Genomic DNA, 18,122 nt, shown 5'->3' with positions numbered 1-18,122 from the left:
ATGCAACGCTCTTAATACTCTAATGCTGGATATATTTGTCCGAGATCAGACATACAACCACCTCACAAGTTTACTACTCCAATCACTATGGTGACAAACATAAAAATGATTAAATTACTTCCTTCTACACCATTCTTGTCTCCTAGGAAATGTCGACAGTGTATATCTGCTGCTCGAGCTGCTTATAAACCAACTAGAACAAAGTCAGGATACTACTGTTCTGTCTCTTACGAAATTAATTGATTTTTTACAGCCATCGTTTAAGATTTTGTACGTCTTTTCCAGTGAGGAAAGTAAGTACTCTCAAACACACTTCCGACATCAGTCCTGCTTATCATTAGTGGTAGGAGTATTGGTTTTGACTTGGAAATAGAGCTAGGAAAAAACAGCATCAATATTTTCGACAACTGATACATAGGTACCACCCACGCCCTGTTACAAGAAAATGCACGCGAAGAAGCAGCAACTTATTATGAGGGAGTAAGCACCACCAATCAGTAAACAGAGGAGATGTAGCAGGCTTATTGTTGTTTACAGTCTTATTGTTGTTTAGAGTTCTGGTAGCATTCCTCCCACACTAATAAGTCCTGGCCTGATGTTAGGTAGTTTTCCTCATGTGTAGGATAATACAAGAATTTCATCCTAACACCACGTCTCTCGAGTACACCCCCCTCACACTATTAAAGGTGATATATGTGGCATCGTTCCATTCTCCAACAGAACGCTGTAGGGAATGGTTCAAGTCTGATAAACACATTGATTCTTCTCCTTAATACTGAAGGAATAACATTGTTTTTGAGTACGAACGGTAATTTCGTAATATTTATATTTGACTGCAAGTGTAAGAACACAGTTAAGGACTGGGATACACACGTTTTACCTGCTTTTATATAGCGCCTCTGTGTAATACTTACGTCGCCTTTGTTGAAGTATTGTTGTGTTACAAAAACTCATGTAGTTTACAGGGGGTGGGGGAGGGTTAAAAGTGAATGAAGTCAGAGGATAATTTTTAAGCTTTTCCGGGTTTTGAGTGTCTCGGTACCACCCAGCCCACCTCATTTCCCCGCATTTCATGGTACTTTATGTCTAATTTTATATATTCTCAGCCAATTAACCTAATTTTGGAAGTTTTTTTCGCGATTTTACAAATTTCGTAGCATTTCCCTCAATTTTATGTATTTCCCATCCATTTGTCGTAATTATACCAGGTTTTCCTCGATTTTTACCGATTTTGTGCCATTTTTCATGCTCTTTGATATTTTTCAGCACGTGTATGATCAAACTGCCGGCATACCCGTACGTTGTCTGATTTTATACGAGGATATTTGCGTGTCCTATACACGAGCCTACTAAAAGAAGTCCTAAGAATTCCCCTATTCCCGATTATCTAGATGTATGCATTTTGTTTAGTAATATCATGAAAGGTACAGTAACGCTCGCCTCGTACCTAGATGAGGCTCAAGGAGTGTTGCACATTGGAAACTCGTAGTGTGGAAACAAATCACTGTACTGCTACGACACGTCAGAGAGCCTGTCTGCAGACTCACGTAGCGATGCACTTGATGGAAACTCAAAGTCTGGCACAGTTCTGCACATCACATGACTTAAAATCTACCGTGTAGGGATCTGCAGCAGGGAGTTTATACGTGTACAGAGTTGATTTCTGTTGCTGCTCTGAGATATTTTTCCCATAAATGAATGCTCTGATTACTTACCAGATGAGCTTCGCTACTTTTGTTTACACCTTGCAACTGTAATACGTCCCCACAACCATGTCACGACATCTATAAACTGTAGATTTCGGGTGTTACAGTGTGCGCACCCCTGCCAACGTAATTTATAGCTGAACAATTAACAAATTATGTGTTCGAACCGCAACCGTCCGCCGCTGACAGCTCCACACTCATACATACAGAGACCATGCGCGCATGTTACCGATTGCGAAGTCTCGATCTGAACGGCTTGTACGTTATTTTCAACAGTGCTGCAGCCCCGAAAATAGCAAAAAACTCTAAGCAAAATGATTCTGTAGGGGAGGTAAGTACGTTTGAATTCATCCTGCATTTTCTATCCAATTTATGTTACCGATATTTCGTAACAATATCACCTGGATTCTCCAGTAATAACAACAAACCAAGACATAATGCTGCGCCTATCACACCTCTCTTTATACTCTTAAAGATCCCCGATTGCGGCACATAACCATCCCGATTCCACCATTTCGTGTGCTAGACGTGCGTTGGAAGGACGGATACAGCCCTTCATGAGTATTATTCTTCTGTACAAGACAGAACAGCACATTGGTCGGATGGTATAGTATAGCACTGTACTTGGATGCGCCCAGTCTTCCACAACCAAATTTTCTTCAGATGCAGTGCATTTGCTCTATTTTCTGGATGTCTATGACTTTGCTTCTGTCATGGATGGCTCCTTCTCTTTAGATTGCGAGGGATTTTTTCAAATTTTATTTCTTTTGTGTTTTGTTCAAACAACTTTCGTGACTGTAATTTGAACAAACATGTATTGTAATACAGTGCTATATGCGTGCTAAAAGACCTGCAGCAGAAGTAGAAATAAGTAAAGAAATGTAGATTTTGTGTCACGGTACGATGAAAAACTTTGTGGTGCTTGCGACTGACGTTCTAGAAGTTGGAAATACATGATGTCAATAAATCTTTACCCTGTTTTCAAGATTAAATATTAACTATATTAACCATGGTAGTGTTTGTTTCTTGTTGCAGTTGTATTAGGGAAACCATGAAGTTACTCTACAGCTGTGTCTCATTCAAATCCTTTTAGGAACCCATGAAGTTTCTGTACAACTGTGTCTCAATCAACACTTTCGCCACAAGGAGCACTGTTTGAGCTATATCGTAAGACCAGCTCCCCCTCCCCAGGAGAAAACGCAATTTGTTGTGTGGATAGCAGAAAGCAAATCACCTAGTACTGTGTAGCGAAATTTTATGTCCCATTATGGAAAGAAAGCACTCGACATCAAGTTAATCAAAACATGGATAAGAACTTTTTTAGCAACGGAATCGGTTCAGAAACGTACAAGCAGCGGGAAACCATCAGTTTCAGCGGAGACTGTGAATGCAGTACGAACCGCATTCACGAGGTCGACACAGAAATCGATTAGACAAGCTTTGCCAGAGCTTCAAGTGCCAGAGAGTACAGTGCATAAAGCGGTTCACGAATGTGTTAAATTGTATGCATAGAAGGTCCAAATTGTTCAGGCATTACAACCAGATGATCGCCCAAAATCTGAACAATTTGCAGTGAACATGCTGAACCGTTTGGATGAAAACAATGATTTCTTCAAGTGTATGTGTTTCTCCAATGAGGTTGCATTTCACGTTTGTGGGTCAATCAACCACCATAATGTCCGGATCTGAAGATCAGAAGATCCTCATGTCGTACGAGAACACATTCAGGACAGTCCAAAGGTTAATGTGTGCTCGAGTGATTGGCCCTTTTTTCTTCCTTGAAAGCGTTGTAAGTGGATATTTTTATCTAGATGTCTTGGTGAATTATGCTGATCTACAGCTACAGGACATGCAAGACACTACCATCTGCCAGAAAGATGGCGCTCCCGCTCACTGGACTCTAGAAGTCTGCGATTTTCTTAATGAAACCTTCCCCAATAGGTGGATTGGCAGTGACGGCCATATTCCATGGACCCCAGGATCACCTGACATTAAGCCCTTACATTTCTTTATTTGGGGATATGTGAAAGATATTGTGTACAAAGCAGCAGTTCCACATATTGTGACATTGCAACAATACATCAGAGAAGCGACTGGGACAGTCACGCCAGACATGTTGCAGAGTGTGTAGCAAGAGATAGGATATCGGCTTGATATTTTGCGTGTTACTGGCGGTCCCACATTTTGAAGTGATTTAAATGTTGAAGCCTATTATCTGTATTAAAAGTTTATGTAAACTTCAAAACTTAATGGGACATAAGTGATATACTGCATTTTTCATTTACTGTATCCAATAAAGAGTTACTTTTTATTGTTACCTGGGTAAAAATTTATGAACAACCTGTATTTCATTCACCAACCAGAACAAAATTATTCTCAAATAATTTTTTGAAATAAATGGTACAGTAAGACGACTGAATATTTTCTCTATTCGTCAAAACTTCACTCTATGATGTGGATGGGGAGCATATGGTTCAGTGATTACAACATCCCCGCGGTCACATTCCGCGAGTGACGGTTTACCATATCATCGCCGCACTACGGCACGACTTAGTTGCAGCGAGCGCTCGATCTGCTGCCGACACGATTACGGATGTCTGCCCACGCTAAACAGATCGCAATTTCCCAGCCGGCAAATCCATTTTCGTGCGCGGCTAACCGTTTAAGCTGCATTAACCGCTCCGTCCACCGCCCACGTTCATTCGGCCCTGACTAATCGTATCTCTCTTTCGATGCCGTGTTCCAGTGGGCATAAGCAAGAACTAGCCACTAGGTCTGCCTGTCAAAGAACACAGCCAAAAGAAAATACACATTGAATCATAGTCTTTTCCTTTTGGGGGATGGGGCGTGGACTGGTGTGATGCGACCCACTATGATTTCCTTGTGTATCATTCTCTTCGCCTGAACGTAACAGTTATGACCTATAACCTTAATAATTTCTCAGACGTATTCCAATATTTTTTCCCCTCTACAGCCGTCTATCACCAACAGAACCCATGGTCTAGGGGTAGCGTCTTTGATAAAAAAATCAAGAACTTCCTAAGTCCAGTGTTTGAAACCTACCACTGTTTACATTTTGATTAATAAACAGTATTGGCGGCCGAAGACCCTCATTCTGCCAACGGCCTTGTCAAACAGAGCGGAGGAGCAGACGGAGGTTCAGTGCACTCTCTTGCCCTGGGGATGGGAAACTGCTCCTAAAAGCGGAAGAATCAGCAATAATCAATGGCATGAGGATGCAGAAGGCAATGTAAACCACTGAATTAAAGACACGTTGCGTGTATCCATAGTGCCTGTGGCATGTAACTGAAAAAAAATGTCACGATGATATCCCCACTGGCAAAAGATTCCGAAATAGTCCTCCATTCGAATCACCGGGAAGGAACTGCCAAGGGGGAGGTGACCATGAGAAAAAGATTGAATAATCAACGAATGAATAACGTTCTACGAGTGGGGCGTGGAATGTCAGAAGCTTGAACGTGGCAGGGAAACCAGAAAATCTGAAAAGGGAAATGCAAAGGCTCAATCTAGATATAGTAGCGGTCAGTGGAGTGAAATGGAAAGAAGAGAAGGAGTTCTGGTCAAATGAGTATAGGGAAATATCAACAGCAGCAGAAAATGGTATAACGGGAGTAGAATTTGTTATGAATAGAAAGGTAGGGCGAAGAGTGTGCTACTGTGATCAGTTCACTGAAAGGGCTGTTCTTACCAGACTCTACAGCAAACCAACACAGACAACGATAGTTCAGGTATACAAGCAAGCTGAAGATGAAGAGGTGGAGAAAGTGTACGAGGATACCGAAAGGGTAATGCAGTACGAAAAGGTAGATTAAAATCTAATAGTCATGGGGGACTGGAATGCAGTTGTAGGGGAAGGGGTAGAAGAGAAGGTTACAAGAGAATATCGGCTGCCGGCCGCGGTGGTCTCGCGGTTCTAGGCGCGCAGTCCGGAACCGTGCGACTGCTACGGTCGCAGGTTCGAATCCTGCCTCGGGTATGGATGTGTGTGATGTCCTTAGGTTAGTTAGGTTTAAGTAGTTCTAAGTTCTAGGGGACTGATAACCACAGCAGTTGAGTCCCATAGTGCTCAGAGCCATTTGAACCATTTTTGAATATCGGCTTGTGACAAGGAATGAGACAGGAGAAAATGGTTAAAATGGCTCTGAGCACTATGCGACTTAACATCTGAGGTCATCAGTCCCCTAGAACTTAGAACTACTTAAACGGAACTAACCTAACGACATCACTCACATCCATGCCCGAGGCAGGATTCGAACCTGCGACCGTAGCGGTCGCGCGGGTCCAGACTGAAGCGCCTAGAACCGCTCGGCCACTCCGGCCGGCTGGACAGGAGAAAGACAAATTGAGTTTTCTAATAAATGTCATCTAGTAGTAGAAAATACTCCGTTCAAGAATCACCAGGGGAGTAGGTATATTTGGAAAAGGCCCAACTAGATTACAACGTCAGACAGAGATTCCGAAATCAGATACCGGATTGTAAGGCGTACCCAAGAGCAGATATAGACTCAGATCGCAATGTAGTAGTGATGAAGAGTAGGCTGAAGTTTAAGACATTAGTCAGGAAGACTCAATACGCAGAGAAGCGGGGCACAGAATTACTATGGAATGACGAGATGCGCTTGAAGTTCTCTAAGTCTATAAATGCAGCAGTAAGGCATAGCTCAGAAGGCAGTACAGTTGAAGAGAAATGGACATCTCTAAAAAGGGCCATCACAAAAGTTTGAAAGAAAGAAATAGTTACAAATAAGGTGACTGCGAAAAAAAAAATAAGGAATAACCGAAGAAATACTTCTGTTGATGGATGAAAGAAGGTAGTACAGAAATGTTCCGGGAAACTCAGGAGCACAGAAATACAAGTCACTGAGAAATGAAATAAATAGGAAGAGCACGGAAGCTAAGACGAAATTACTGCATCAAAAATATGAAGAAATCTAAAAAGAAATGAGTGTCGGAAGAACAGACTCAGCTTACAGGAAAGTCAAAACAACCATAGGTGAAATTAAAAGTATCAATGGTAACATTAAGAGCGCAACGGGAATTCCACTGCAGAATCGGGGAGGAAAGAAATTTGTGGGATGCACTTCCTAAAACAAGTGACAGGATGATTCACAACATAATAAAATGTCGGGAATAGCTTCCATGGCACTTGTGGGTTCTGTATTCTTTCTTCCTTTTTTTTTCAGTCATCGGTCTCCAGACTGGTTTGATGCGGCCCGCCACAAAATCCTCTCCTATGCCAAATTCTTCATCTCAGAGTAGCTGTTCCAACCTACGTCCTCAATTATTTGCTGGATGTATTCCAATCTCAGTCTCTCTCTACAGTTTTTGCCCTCTTCAGCTCCCTCCAGTACTATGGAAATCATTCCCAGATATCTTAACAGATGTCCTATCATCCTGTCCCTTCTCCTTGAGTCAATGTTTTCCGCATATTCCTTTCCTCTCCGATCCTGCGCGGAACCTCCTCGTTCCTTACCCTATTAGTCCACCTAATTTTCAACATTGGTCTGTAGCACTATATATCAAATGCTTTGATTCTCTTCTGTTTCTGTTTCCCCACAATCCATGTTTCACTACCATACAGTGCTATACTCCAGACGTACAGTCTCAGAAATGTCTTCCTCAAATTAGGGCATATGTTTGAAAGTAATAAAATTATCTTGGCCAGGAAGGCCCTTTTTGAAATTGCTAGTTTACTTTTGTTTCCTCCTTGCTCCGTCCGTCATTGGTTATTTTGCTACCTAAGTAGCAGAAATCCTTAACTTTATCTACTTCGTGACCATAAATCCTGAAGTCGATTTGGAGGATGTAGGAGATCCAGTATTTGAATCAGAATTGGTGAGTAGCATGTATGAGTCTGGCGACACACCATCTGACTTTCGGAAATATATCATCCAGACAATTCCGAAGACTGGAAGAACTGGCAAGTGCGAGAATTATCGCGCAATCAGCTTAACAGATGATGCAACCAAGTTGTGGGGAGCGGACGTGATCCACCAGAACTTTGAGGAGGCGTATGCCTTCCTTTGTGTTCCCATGCAGTCGAACATCGAACCATCGTCACATTCGATGCTCCTTAAATATAGATATCGCGCATTTCGACCATGCCTGCTAATTTCGCTTAACACAAACAATTCCATTGCACTCTGGTGGCCAGTCTACACGTTAAAAAAATTGTAACTGTAATCATTTACCATCATTGCGTGTATGTGGCATCCAACTAAGTCTTCTGGGTGCTTAACTTCTTTTATGAGATGGTGTATTATCATAAGAAAATCTGACAAAGAGAATACTCTACAACGCATGAAAACAAAAAATAAATAAAAGAGAGAAATTCTTCACCAAAAACTACATAAGTAAGTTAAAACCCTGCAAACAGATTTAGTAGACTCTTAGGAGAACATAGCATACATTTTCAGCCAAGGAGAAATACAAATGTGTACAAAAGAAGTTTTATGTACGTAACTTTAGATGCCACTGTGTAAGACAGAAATTCTCAACTTACCCACAGAAAAGTTTAAGGCAGAAAAAATGCAAACGCTGCTCACCTACTACCATAAACCTGCATCGAAGAACAAAAATTTAGCTAGTACATCACATGAGGGATATAAAAACTCCATGTGCAGTAACACTGATGTCCTTTCATGTAGAAAGCATGTACTGTTACATACCTGTTGATGAGACCATAAAACTTATAGTACAAAGCCCAACAACATACAGCCAACTGAAGAAATAACATGTATATGAAACCCCATAACTATTTCAGGTACCATCACAACAGAACTAAACAAAAGATAGAACAAGGTTTACCTAATGTCTCACGTATTTTAGGAATACTAGCCAACGTCTTCTTTAATTACACAGAAAAAGTAATATTTAAACACGTAATGCAAATAAGGGTACTCCAGCATCTACTGAATCAGGTACATAGATGACATAATATACACGATAGATGAATCTTAGATCAAAACATAACTGGAGAAAAACGTAAATACACTGAACCGCCAAAGAAACTGGTATGGGCATGCGTATTCAAATACGCAGATATGTATATAAGAAGAATATAATGCTGCGATCGGCAACGCCTATATAAGACAACAACTGTCTAGCCCAGCTGTTAGATCAGTTACTAGTGCTACAATTGCAAGTTATCACGATTTAGGGGAGTTTGAAAGTGGTGTTATAATCGGCGCACGAGCGGTAGGACCCAGCATCTCCGAGGTAGCGATGAAGAGGGGTTTTTCCCGTACTATCACTTCACGTGTGAACTTTGAATATCAGGAATCCGGTAAAACATCAAATCTCCGACACTGCTGCGGCCGGAAAAAGATCCTGCAGAACAGCATCGACGATGACTGAAAAGAATCGTTCAACGTGACAGAAGTGCAAACCTTCCGCAAACTGTTGCAGATTTCAATGGTGGGCCATCAACAAGTGTCAGCGTGCGAACCATTCAACGAAACGTCATCGATATGGGCTTTCGGAGGCGCACACGTGTACCCTTGATGACTGCGCGACACAAAGCTTTACGCCTCTCCTGGGACCGTCGACATTGGGTGTTGATCACTGGAAAAATGTTGCCCAGTCGGACAAGTCTCGTTTCAAATTGTATCGAGTAGATGGACGTGTACGGGTATGGTGACAACCTCATGAATCCATGGACGCTGCATGTCGGCAGGGGACGTTCGAGCTGGTGGGGCCTCTACAGTGGAGCGGGGCGTGTGCAGTTGGAGTGATATGGGGTCCCCGATACGTCTAGGTACGACTATGACGGGTGAAATGTACGTGAGCATCCTGTATGATCACCTGCATCCTTTCACGAGCATTGTGCATTCCGACTGACTAGAGCAATTTCACAAGAACAATGCAACACCCTACACGTTTAGATTTGGAACAGAGTGGCTCCAGGAACACTCTTCTGAGTTTAAACGCTTCCGCTGGCCACCAAACGCCCCAGCCATGAGCATTATTGAGCATATCTGGGATGGATTGCAATATGCTGTTCAGAAGAGATTTCCATCCCCTCGTACTCTTATGGACAGCCCTGCAGGATTCATGGTGTCAGTTCCTTACAGCACTACTTCAGACATTAGTCGATTCCATGCCACATCGTGTTGTTGTACTTCAGCGTGCTCTCCGGAGCCCTACACGATATTAGGCAGGTGTACCAGTTTCTTTGGCTCTTCAGTGTAGAATACACAATGTAAGTAGCCTGTTTATATGTTTGTACGTTGGCAGCGCTGTAGACTGCATTAATATCACTGACAGCTCTGTGCACCCTCTGTAAGAGACTCTGTGGCTGGTCGGACTCGCAGTTAGAAGTTAATAATTAGCAGTGATGGAGGTGAGAAATGGTGTTAGCGCGAGCGGACGGTCTGGACGTGTGTCCGTCATGGAGATAATATTGGTTGGATATAGATTATAAAATGTGGGTAATGGAATTATTGACAATTATATAATTTTTCGAGCTGGATGTCACATGATTAAGATAAAATCTGCTAAATAAATTGTTTGCTCTGCAACAAAATCTCTCCTTTTCTAACCTCATGCCTATTAGTAGTTAGAGCCTACAGTAGTTAGAATCCTTTTATTTAGCTGGCATTATACTTGCTGTATTTCCTGTAGTTCGTGTCATGAAAGTTTTCTATGAGGTAAGTGACTTATGAAATGTGTGGGTTATTGTTAGCATTTTTTCTGTACCAGAGCCATTCTTTTGTGTTACTTAATAGATTGCGCTGCATTTGTATATTGAGGGTCATAAATGAATAGAATAAGTTTGAGCTGTATTTGTCAGTGTTGAAACGATAAAGACAAGCAAAGTGACAGTACTTTAGTTTCATTGAGTAGCTTTAGAATTAAGTAAAGAAGTTTCAACAAGAACGTAACGTTTTCGATAAAGAACGAAAACAAAACTTTTTCTGGACGTACCCAGTAAAAAGGACAATCACAACCGGCTTCTTACATATTCAGGATGTTACACAATTCCTATTACCGGCTGGCTGAAGGTGTAGAGCGACCTTAGTTGGTGAGATTTCGATAAGGAACAGATATCCAGAAGGGTGCCTGTTTGATATACAATAATTTTGAAGACTGGATCATCCCTCGCTTCATGGTACGCACACAAAGTAAGATGAAGGCGCTGTCTTCAGTCTTTGTTGTGATTACCATATCACATACAATTTTCGTCTGAATACAACACCTGTGAGACACTGGTTCGTTGGTAAGAGGAGGGTCGACTGTGATGCTAAATGGACGCGCCGCACTCTCGACATTCAGGAGACTGTACTTCGTCATGAATAGGAGAACCCAATGGCTACCAGTTGGTACATTGTCCGTGCCGTGGACTCCTGTAGAACAGACAGGTCAAATCTCACTGTCTTCTCTGTTTACATATTGTGAAGTGGGAGATTTGAAAGGGATTTGATCTTCAAACTTATTTTACATCCCAACTGTAAATTTTCGGGCTTGTATTCCTTATCAACATTTTGACATTTAAATCCCCTCTGGAAGCCCTAGAAGCCTGTAATAAGAACAGTTTTTGTATGTCCATCATTGTAACATCTGGGGGATTTCGTCCATTCACTTATATAAGAAAAATGCAATACCCACAGCCGTCCTTATAATGTCATTTATTGTATGGCGACCAGTTTCGGTGCTTCAGTGCACCATCTTCAGTCCTGTATGCATGAACATAATGATAGCATCATCAAGTTACCAACCATGCAATACAAAGACGAACTGAAAACAGAATAAGAATCAAGGACAAGACTCTACAAGTGAATTTGGAGTAATCACTTGATAAAACCAACAGATGCATCCATCGCCACGTATCTAAAGTATGCCATAACGAATTTGCACTCTATACATTGTAAAAATATACTATTTATAATAATTTAATTCAAAAATGGCTCTGAGCACTATGCGACTTAACTTCTGAGGTAATCAGTCCCCTAGAACTTAGAACTACTTAAACCTAACTAACCTAAAGACATCACACACATCCATGCCTGAGGCAGGATTCGAACCTGCGACTGTAGCGGTCGCGCGGTTCCAGACTGAAGCGCCTAGAACCGCTCGGCCACTCCGGCCGGCTAACTTCAATAATTAAATATTCCATGATTTTATAGGACGTTGGATGATACATTATCTACACAATCGTGAAATAACCTACTAAACGACAAAAATAATTGTAGATAATGATAAATGTACGAAAGAAACTACAATCTCAGAAATAAGTAAAGCGAAGAAACATGCCTCTATGCGCAAGTGGTCCTTGCACATGGACAACATCACATCAAAATTATAAAATGTTAAGCAGAAAACCGAAAACAGGCATATATATATAAAATGAATGTCCAAAAACGTGTCTAGAGTCCAGGTGCAGAGAATCACTTATGTCATACCATACACTGCATATATATGGGTAGAACTCAAGATAATGTTCAGGATGAACAACTTCTACACATCCATTAGAAAGTAGTCCTTGCTGAAAGACGAACTCAAGAAAATACACTTGTCAGTATGGTAAGCTGTCAAAATGACAATACAAATACATCTATGTGTCATGACAAAGTATAAAAATACTCAAGATATAAGCCACTGAGGGGCATACTTATATCATATACATAAAATGAATGTCCAAGACGTGTCAGAGGACCAAATATAAGACACCACTAACAATTATAAAATATGCAGAATATATGAATAACCGCACAAGGAACTATGCATGGTGAACAACATTCGTGTCCGAGTGCATCCAAATATCATGCACTGCCCCGAAACACTAACATGCAAGGACACTATCTAACTAGCCTACAAGTATGCAGTGCACCATAAAGGATAACTCAATCGTATCTGTTCATGAAGTATCAGAAAAGCTTTCTGACTAGCGAACCATTCCAAAAGTACTCATATGTATTAAACACAAGTGAACACAGAAAGTAAAATGAAATTTAAAATTACATATGCTTACGAATAAATGTACTATAACCAGTACACACCTTGGTCTTTCAACCACATTAAAACCAAAAACCATTACGTCCTCACAATCAAAAGTTCAAAAGAAACATACTGGTCATGCATGTCGTCTAAAAGACAAACCACTTTATTGATTGACCAGTGAGGAGGCCACAGAACACTACAGTAACTAAAAAATAAGTAAATCCAACGCATATGTGTAATGTAAGATTGTGGACACGTGACAGCAATCTATGATTTGACAATACCTACACTATTATAACAAGATCACTGGCAATGCCCAAGCCACCTCCAGTGGGACCCAAGTGAGGGTAGTCGCAAATCCATGTAAAAGCTGAAGACGGCTGCATAATCACTAAATGTCTGACATACGACTAAATTAATTGCATGTTAAAGACAGGAGACATGCGAAGATATCTAGTTGTAATTATAGGGCTAACACGCACAGTTCTACCACTAAGCACCTAACTACAGTCATTTCCAGTGGAACCCAAATGAAGGTAAACGCAAATCCATGTAAAACTGAAGATGGGTGCAAAGCCGCTAAATGTGTCACATCTGAGTAAAATAATTTAATCTAGTTATAATTCTAAAGCTAACACACACAGTTCTACCACTGGGCACCTAACTAGAAATCAATGACAGCAACATAAACATCAGCATAGATCATTACCCGAAAAATCCTCTGAAATATGCTACAAACAATTTATCATGTATGAAAGCGAGCGCGATCACATAACCCAAGCCAAGTCCAGTAACAGTTGTATCATGAGGCAACCAATTACCAATGACAGTGGCATTGCCAGTGGTTTTGTGATAATATTTTGTATATACTGCCAGCTCATAGACTGCTGCCACGAGTTCATAGTCTTATATAAAACAGACATATTGGATTTACTTATGATTTGGTTACTGGCATGCTGTGTAGCCTCGTCACTGGTCAATTACAATATGTATGGCCAGTATACTTCTTCTGAAATTTGATTGCATGGATGTAATGGCTTTCGGTTTTGATGTATTTGAAAGACCAGGGCGTGTACTGGTTACAGTACATTTATTCATAAGTACATGTAATTCCAGATTTCATTTTATGTTTTTGCATTGATTTGTGTTTAATACATAGCCCATTTCTGTTATCATCCTCGCAAAGCTTGGACTTGTGCTCTAAGCCTTGCAGGGCAGTAATGTACAGAGCACGGAACCAAATCGTTATTCCACTTAATAAAAAAGGTTTATATAACTTATAACTCGAAAGTAAGAAATCTACTTTTTTTATTTTATAAATTTACGTGCAAAGGTTATAGTCACTATATAAGTTACATAATAGTTGTTTTCCAGTAAAGGGCTGCATTATTTAATAAGTTAAAATTTCTAACAATGAAGACTTACACCGTTTTACAAGAAAGAGCTTTTCAGGAAAGAGAAGTTATTTATGGAGTAACGGTTAAAACCTTCAGGTTATGTAGGTAAACACCCCGCTGGAAACATTGCTTCGATGATAAAAGATTCTGGTAATCAAAGGATGGGTTGAATTGATTATTAAAAAAGCTGTGCACAGTGATAAGGTGCTAGACATTAGATAGGACGGGGATTCAATTGCAGCATCAGATCCTTCTAATTTTTATCTTTGTAGGGGCAGGAACCTGATGGCGATATGTCAGGTACAGTGGCATCCTTCAACTCTGAAATAATGCAAAAGGAAAATGATGATGAGCTAGGTGAGATTTTAGGAAGCTGAAATCTGTGAGACGAGATTTTAAGAAAAGAAAATACACAGGACAGGCAATTCTGATGCTATTCTTGCTAATGGAAATAAGACCCAAGAAATACCAAGACAACCAAAGAAATTTTTTTATGTCAAACAAGCGTTCAACAATGTGAGAAAGGTACTTAAAATTCTCAACAGAATACATGCGCTCGATGGGGAAGGATGGTCAGTACACAATACGTGTAAGAACCCAGAGGGAACAGTATGAACCGAAGTCCACGAGAGAAGTGCTCACATTACAATAGGCGTGAGGCAAAGATGCAGTCGTTCTTCTCTACTTTCCAACGTCTGTATCGAAGAAGCAAGTGAAGAAATAAAATAAAGAGTCACGAGTCCGACAAAATTTCAGCGTGAAAGAATATGAATAATAAGACTCGTCTACATCTACATCTACATCGATAATCTGCAAATCACATTTAAGTGCCTGGAAGAGGGTTCGTCGAACCACCTTCACAATTCTCTATTATTTCAATCTCGTATAGGGCCCGGGAAGAATGAACACCTATATCTTCCCGCACGATCTCTGATTTCACTTATTTTATCTTGGTGATCGTTCATCCCTATGCAGGTCGTTGTCAACAAAACATTTTCGCATTCGGAGGAGAAAGTTGGTGATTGGAATTTCATGAGAACATTCCGTCGCAACGAAAAACGCCTTTCTTTTAATGATATCCAGCCCAAATCCTATATCATTTCTGACACACACTCTCCAATTTCGCGACAGTACAAAACGTGCTGCCTTTCTTTGAACTTTTTCGATGTACTCCATCAGTCCTATCGTCGATGATATATTTCATGTAACGAGCTACTTACTAAGCACAAAATATTGGGAGCGAACCAAAGAAAGACGAAGGCACTGAGAAATAAGGGGAGCATAAGATAGAGACTACCATACACAAAGAGAACATCCCTCGCCGAGAAGTTTACTAGTATCAAGCGTCATCCTTAATTTGAAAAACAAATTTCTGGCGATTCTCACCTGGAACACAGCCTTGAGGGGGGGGGGGGGGGGCGGAAGAAGGGACAGGCTGCTAGGATGTATCTTGAGACATCAGGGAATACCTTCCACGGTAGCAGAGGCAGAAATAGAGGACAAATGTCAGTAGGGAAGGCGGAGATTGGAATTTATCTAACAAGTAGTAGAACATGTTGGGGTTTACAGCTATTAGATTGGCACAGGGACGGAAATCGATAATAAATGAAACCAGCCAGAAGAATGAGGACTCAATAAAAAGTAAGACTATATAGAGGAAACTTAGTCCTAAGAGGCGCCGTTTGGATAGCCAGAACAGTATCTAATAGAAGGTTAACACTACGCATTGCTGTAGAGACAGTGGACAGCTTGTGTGATGGAAACACATTTAAACGATAGAAAAGCAAGTCAGTTATGTCCTGGTCGAAGCCAAAAGACAGTAAGGTGACATATTGATATGATTACTCTGTTTCCCGCTTACCTGCTATTCAGAACTCCTAAGCAGTACAAATTCCTCGCTTCCAGCAGTCAGCACTATTCAAAGTAAGCTGCAGCTCATATTGCACACATGTACGCCAGCAGCGGCCAAGAACGACCACAATGCGCTGGAGTCTGGAGCGCTATGGCGGCTGGGGCGTTGTTTTCACGACCACGCGAGTGTCGTAAAACCCAGCAGAGGTCCAGCTGTCCGCCGTAAGCTGTCGTAAACGCGGCGGTTGCCGGCAGAGCGCGCACCCCACAGTAAAGCCGCCTGCCGGACTGCCTACTGGAACTCCAGCAGTGCACAGCGTAGAACCTGCGATGTGCAAGTCGGCCTAGTGCTGCGCATGTTATTTATCATGTAACCAGTGTCTGCATTGAACGTGGAATTACGACAAGTAGTAAGAGGGGCAGTTTACATTTCAGGTAATACAACTCTCTGAAATTCCCTTTCTACTATACACTATAACACATTTCGCCAACAAACATAATCATTGCACATATTACCGGAATTTAAGAGCCATTTGATGCACTAACTTACTCTCTGACGTCTGGATTCCGTACTTTGATAATTTCGTCCGCACAGTCAATGTACTACCTCCAAATCGTAGAGCAGTGCATCCTGATTGGCTGAGACGAACTGTAACACAATGGTATGGTCGACCTAATCTCGTTATGTTACACTGAATGATCTTAAGTGTGTTAGCCAAGAGTGATTAATGTCACAGGTACGATTCGAGCAGTGGCTATGCAGGTTGCAGAATCGGCATCGCAGCCTGCAATAGTAAAATAAACCGTCAGCAAGGCACTATTAATACGCTGCTAGGATACCCATCTGGGATCCGCTGGGCAGTCTGGCGGCCGTCACTCGAATGACATGGGACGTCGGACGTCAGAGTCCGTGGTTCGGCGCTGCTCGGGCCACACAGCCTCACCGACGCCTTCAGCACTTTGGTCGTGTCTGGTCATGTTGTGGGGTTCGAGCAGTGATGCAGGCAAGCGCATGAACGACTCCAAACTCCGAACTCCAATGTCCGTTGACGAGTGGCAGCCGTCGGCCATTAACTATTCAACAGGTCCCGAACGGATCATCCGGTGTCTGATTCGGTGCGTGATAATAGTCTACTACGGGTTAACATGCTGTTTTTGGAGGAGACATCGCGTAGCTGCCTCTGTTGACCCATGAGGGACAGGGGACATCAACTGGTGAAGTAATTGGCAATATTAATTAAATTTGCCAACAGCGGTGTAACTGAGATGTTATTTTATTTTATTTTACTTTGACTGGTTCCACTATGCCATCTTCAGGCCCCTGCGTAATAAAAGAGTAACATGTAGCATAAATCAGGATGTACAAAGAAAGCTTACATAACGTGAAGGGGAATCATAAAAGCACTTAAAGCTACAAAATGAAAGTAGTGGCGCTAAGATAAATCTCTGTGTACATCCAGAACAATAGAGTAACACATGTGTACATATCTGTTAGTCATAAAACTATTTAACACTACGGAATTACAAGAGAACATGCAAAAATATTGAAAAGGTCAGAACTAGACAGTACACAATCAGGGGCTGGGCTGAACAAAGCTTGTCATTTATATACATAAATTCCCATGTAATTCCTATAGATGACGATATACTAGGGATTTCCTCATTTATAAGAATTATATAGGATTATATATACATATATATAAACAAATGGCAAGCTTTGTTCAGCCCAGCTCCTGATTGTATACTGTTTACTTTAGAACTTTTTAATATTTTTGCTTGTTCTCTTGTAATTCCGTAGTGTTAAACAGTTTTATGGCTAACAAATATGTACATATGTGTTATTTTATTGTCCTGGATGTACAAACAGATTTGTCTTAACGCAACTACACTCCTGGAAATTGAAATAAGAACACCGTGAATTCATTGTCCCAGGAAGGGGAAACTTTATTGACACATTCCTGGGGTCACATACATCACATGATCACACTGACAGAACCACAGGCACATAGACACAGGCAACAGAGCATGCACAATGTCGGCACTAGTACAGTGTATATCCACCTTTCGCAGCAATGCAGGCTGCTATTCTCCCATGGAGACGATCGTAGAGATGCTGGATGTAGTCCTGTGGAACGGCTTGCCATGCCATTTCCACCTGGCGCCTCAGTTGGACCAGCGTTCGTGCTGGACGTGCAGACCGCGTGAGACG

The sequence above is a fragment of the Schistocerca nitens genome, chromosome 4, assembly GCF_023898315.1.
Source record: "Schistocerca nitens isolate TAMUIC-IGC-003100 chromosome 4, iqSchNite1.1, whole genome shotgun sequence".
NCBI classification, from domain to species: Eukaryota; Metazoa; Arthropoda; class Insecta; order Orthoptera; family Acrididae; genus Schistocerca; species Schistocerca nitens.
Note: the sequence above shows the minus strand (reverse complement) of the source record.